Below are 6,000 nucleotides of genomic sequence, written 5' to 3' on the forward strand. Positions count from 1 at the left end.
CAGAAGGCACAGCCTCCCTTTTTCAATCTCATGCTTGGGTTAGGGATCTAAGCCCAGATTCAGAGGAGAGTCTTACCTACCAACAGTCATATGCTCAAGGGGCTAATAAAGATGTGAGGGCTAGTAGATGTATACATGTGTCACCTATGAATTTATGTATCAGAGGGGTAGCCGTGTTAGTCTGGATCTGTAAAAAGCAACAGCGACTCCTGTGGCACCTTTAAGACTAACAGATGTTGTCATAACTATAAAGGGAAGGGTAACAAGCTCTCCTGTGTACAGTACTATAAAATCCCTCCTGGCCAGAGACTCCAAAATCCTTTTACCTGTAAAGGGTTAAGAAGCTCGGGTAACCTGGCTGACACCTGACCCAAAGGACCAATAAGGGGACAAGATACTGTCAAATCTTGGGGGGGGGGGGGGGAGAAAGGGTTTTGTTTGTGCTCTTTGTTTAGGGGGTTGTTCGCTCTTGGGACTGAGAGGGACCAGACATCAATCCAGGTTCTCCCCATCTTTCTAAACAAGTCTCTCATATTTCAAACTTGTAAGTAAAAAGCCAGGCAAGGCGTCTTAGTTTTACTTTGTTTTCTCAACTTGTAAATGTACCTTTTACTAGAGTGTTTATCTTTGTTTGCTGTACTTTGAACCTAAGACTAGAGGGGAGTCCTCTGAGCTCTTTAAGTTTGATTACCCTGTAAAGTTATTTTCCATACTGATTTTACAGAGATGATTTTTACCTTTTTCTTTAATTAAAAGCCTTCTTTTTAAGAACCTGATTGATTTTTCCTTGTTTTAGATCCAAGGGGTTTGGATCTGTATTCACCAGGAGTTGGTGGGAGAAAGGAGGGGGATGGTTAATTTCTCCTTGTCTTAAGATCCAAGGGGTTTGGATCTGTATTCACCAGGGAATTGGTGAAAGGTTTCTCAAGGCTTCCCAGGGAAGGGAATTAGCTTTGGGAATGGTGGCAGCGGACCAGATCTAAGCTGGTAGTTAAGCTTAGAAGTCTTCATGCAGGCCCCCACAGTTGTACCCTAAAGTTCAAAGTGGGGATACAGCCTTGACAGATGTATTGGAGCATAAGCTTTCGTGGGTGAATGCCCACTTCGTCAGATGCATGAATTTAGACTCCAGTGTAGGCGCTCTTCTAAACTGGCTGTGGTTGGTCAGGGAAACCACACACCATTCTTTGCTTTGAAGTACCGCTATGGCAAGAGCTAGTCCTGCTATACGTACACATTATCATTCCTCCACTTTTGACTACTTTATTTTTATATTACATTAGTACCTAGAAGAACCTTTAGCCAATTCAGGGGCCCATGGGGTTATATATTCAGCAAACATATGGTGAACAACATTCCCTGCTTTCTCTCAGGTGTTTCTTTCTTCTGTCCTTAATGTGTTGGCTGGTTTATTTGCTTCAGCGCCACACATTATGGACAACTAGTAACTGAAAGCCTGTGCTGTAAGAACTGTGGCAGTTGATCTAAGTAATCCACCATCTGTGCAGTCTCCCTCATACACCCAATGCAATTGTTGCATGAAAGTTACCTGTAGAGGAAGGGTGGTGATTGGTTAAGTTACTTCTGAGATCACAATGGTCTAGAACTCTTGGCATGGCATAAATGCAAGCCTTTCTGCCACACAGGTGTAATTCATAAATGGCTGAGAACTTAAATTGGCTGGTAACAGATCACAGATCCGATTGATGATTAAATGTGGTGATATTCTGAACAAAACCAGCTCTCAACCATTTTTATAGCTGTTTCCATCGCTTCACACTGCCTCAACAGATATTATAGGCTTCAGAGTGACAATCCTGGATTCTTATTATATGGATAGATTTTTAATCTAGCCAATGAGCTGGAAAAATGTGTGGTGTTCAGTCTCCCTTAACCTATTTCCTTCCAAGTCCTTGATTTTTATACTGAGATCTGGAAATGCAATCCCAACTGTGCCTGGAGACAGTTCTTATAATACAAACTGAAACATTAACACCTCCCCCACCCCAAATTGCTGCATGTGAAAGAGACAGGCTGCAGCAGTGACTACAATTTGACAATGTTACATTATACCTTATCCAAATCAGTCACTAGCTTTTCAGTAACCCCATTTAAAACCAAAACCAACTCCTAAAATCATAGGGTTGGAGAAATTATACTCTTTTGTGCATACTGAGCCACATAAAACTTGCTCATTCATATTTTTACAGAGCAAGGCTGATTAAATGAGAAATTAAAATTCACATCAGCGTGAGAGCTCATGCCAGCGTATCTAGCTAAAGTACCTCCAAAGGGAGAAGGGAAATTGCTGATCTCAACCACAGAACTCTTGACATCAGTTTTTAAATAGTTAGAAATAGTAAATATTGTCAAACATCTTGAAGGTTCTTACACAGGAAGGACCAGATTGTGCTTCCAAAATTCACACATAGGGGGCACTTTCTGCATACATATCTTCTGTTCTGTGTTTGAAATTAACAATTTGAGATTGTCAAATAACAGGCTCAGATATAATTATTTAATCAAAGATTACCAATCAGATTAGTACAGCACTATACAGAAAGAATAGATACATTACCATTAGCATAAGGTAAAGAATCAGCCTCTATTTCTTCCTACTCTGTCTCTGGTAGGATGGTGGCAGTCTGTACTCCCCACTGTAACTTCTGAACCTGCTCTCTTTTACAGGGAGGTGAGACAAAAAACTTAAAATGATGTAAGACTTATTTCTAAATTACTTTACCTGCCTGACCCTTTGGGTTTTGGCAGCTAGTGTTTGTAATGTGTCACGTGATCAAACTTCCTACTTCACCAATCTGGGTAGTACTAGTGTATAGCGCTAAAAAAGTCATTTCCTCACTATGGATGTTCAAAGATTTTCAACTTTAGTTTGTTTAGTTAATAACTGTAGGCTACCATAATGGACTTTTCAGAGCACAGGACATATCCGTGACAATTATTGGTAATGGGGAAATAGGAATTTGAGGAAGCCATGCCTTGCATTCTATTTGGTTGTCTTTGGCAACCCTATAAACAAATGAAATGTCAGTTCTAAGAAGATGGTGTTGGAATTTCAAGGGAAGTTTCTTCATTTAGTCCAGATGGGACTAGATGAACCACGAATGCACATCTTTAGTGAGAGATTCTGCTACTAATCTGTCATTACCACTTTTACACTGTGATTTATTTCTGAATTGTCCTGTAACATGTTACCTTTGGGAGATTATTTTGTTTACTGTGAAACTTCCTTTACTTTCTAAATTCCTATGCTATCTTTGTGATATCTATGCATGGATTTATTTACAAATAAAACTGCTTTACCAAAGTTACTTTGAGTGAAGAAAGGTAAAGCCTTTGAATATTGGAATTGTTTGTTAGCCTACTGATGCATTCTGACCATTCAAGGGCAAGTATCCATACAGGTAAGCCTACTGAAATCAGTAGGCACTACTATGGTCAGTTGAACTACTCACATGCAGTATAGGAAACGGAAGCATAGGTCTCTAGCAGATGAGCTAAATAGGAATTGTCACTAGTTGTCATTAGCGTTTGTTTTTAACTGTAAAAAAATTGTTTAAAAAGAGTCTTACTAAAGTAATCAGTGAAACGAGAAACAGTGAGTGCTACCATAATCCTGACACACTTCACCCCATCACTGTGTCTGCATACAAAGCAGAGAACCCAGGAGCTAAAAGTAGTGCAACTTTTAAACTCTGTAGGCCAGCCATTAGAGGGTGACATACTCAAAAAGTTGAGCCAGTCTACCCAATAAAGAGGTGGGGTACATATATAGATTATCTGTCATGTTATACTGGCCCACTAAATAATATTTATTACCTTTTGGCTTTGAAAACGAAAGTTTGCTACATGAGAGATCATGTATTACTCAGTCTAGATAATAAAATGGCATTGCTATTGTTCACAGAAGTTCTGAACACATTTTTCTCCTCTCTGACTAGCATATAATGGTTGCCTTCCAATGAATTTCATTAGGGAAGTCCCATTTTCAATATTATTCCTCCTTCACTTGAGTGTTGGCACCAGGGGGCTACTACCCCTGAATGGATCTTTACTGGCTCCCAGTGGAGCAGATTACTGTCAGACCAGTGAAAAAGGTCCACAGTAATTAACTTGCATACACTGCAGTTTATTTGAGAAGGAATTACACAAGCGGTAAAGGGTTACATTAAGCACATAACTCCTATGTTAGACATTAAAGAACTATACATTAAGAGCTATACATTCCTCTTAGCGAGCCTCTCTTTCACAAACATACACAAACAGGCCCTGTGCTAGCCTCACACAGTTCCTGCTTGGCAAACAGAGAAGGTGGTTACCCATTCTAGGGGCAACTTCTTCTCTCCAGGTCTGGTCTCCTCAGCTCTCTGGTCTATCTCAGATTTCCTTGAGGCAAGGCCTTGGCTGACTGGAAACCCCTCTGGCTCACAGTCCTACTCGAGCCCACGGAGCAGAGTTTTGGCTACTCTGGCTAGCTTCTTCAGGTGTTAATTAAGGAATCCCCCAACAGTAATTTAATTTGCTTGATTTTTATACTCTTTTTTTCCCTCAAAGGAGTCATATGCCTTCAAATAGCATAATTCAAATTGATATAGCTTAGATCTACTTACCGCGGGGTCCACACTACGCAGTGTCGACGGGAGACGCTCTCCTGTTGATTTCCCTTACTCATCTCAATCTGGTGGAGTACAGGAGTCAACGGGGGAGCGATCTGCAGTCGATTTAGCAGGTCTTCACTAGACCTGCTAAATCAACTGCCGATGCATCAATTGCCACTCGTTGATCCCCCGGTAAGTGTAGACAAGCCCTCAGATACCCAACACTGGAGCCTGTTGCACTGCTGCTAGACTGAAAGGCCAATTCCACAATATGTTCATTTTACTTTAGGAATATTTTAGTTAACACTTTGGATACAGGAAACATTTCCAGCTGGTCTGATCCTGGCAAAGTGTTATACAGATAAGTTTGGAAGGATTTTACCATACGTACTCAAACCAACGAAAAATAGTTCCATTGATCGTCAAAATTTACATATAGGAAAATAAGAAAAATGCTGCTTGAGAACTTAAGAGTTTGATTTAAGGATATTTGCTTTATATACTTTGACATGTGAGGTTGACAATTTGTGTTTTAACAGTTTTAAAGCTTCAGCATCTCCTGTCAATTATTGTCTGGTCCCCCCATAATTTTCTGCAACTGTGAAAGTTTAATATCAGTACAAATAAGAAAAATGCTTGAAAATAAATCTCAATACCCATCAAAATTATAAAAAATAAAAATCTAATTCTGCCAAACCTATATATAGAGAATAGCATGCATCTGTCAATGTTTGCAGCTTAGGTCTCCCAGCTCAGAGTCAAATTGGTCTTTATAGGGAAAAAAAATTAAACACAACATTGCAAATTATCTCCTACCAAACACAAGCATTTTCCACTTAACATTTGCTGATTTAAAAACAAAACAAAACCAAAAAGACACCAAAACAAATCAATCAAAATAAACAGGCTTTCTGAATAACTCTTGATTTGCTAAAAAGAGGCACACTAGAAGGAAACCTCTTAAAATATTAACATTAAACTTCTTCAGTAGAGCTTTGTGTCTACATGATCATCAATAGACGTTCTTCCCTTCTATATTTTTTCCTTTCAAATATACCTACAACAGGGATATGCTTATTGCCATATGATAATTACATGTTTTCTGCATTTATTGCTATGTAATTATCTGGCTGCTTGTTCTGCTTATATGGAAAACCAAAGAAAAAAAGTTGGAGCTAATGTTCAAGCAAGTGGAAACTAAGGCTACATCTACACTACAGGGGGGGGTCGATTTAAGATACGCAAATTCAGCTACGCGAATAGCGTAGCTGAACTCGACGTATCGCAGCCGACTTACCCCGCTGTGAGGACGGCGGCAAAATCGACCTCCGCGGCTTCCCGTCGACGGCTCTTACTCCCACCTTCGCTGGTGGAGTAAGAGCGT

The sequence above is a fragment of the Emys orbicularis genome, chromosome 10 (genome assembly GCF_028017835.1).
Source record: "Emys orbicularis isolate rEmyOrb1 chromosome 10, rEmyOrb1.hap1, whole genome shotgun sequence".
In the NCBI taxonomy this organism is placed as follows: domain Eukaryota; kingdom Metazoa; phylum Chordata; order Testudines; family Emydidae; genus Emys; species Emys orbicularis.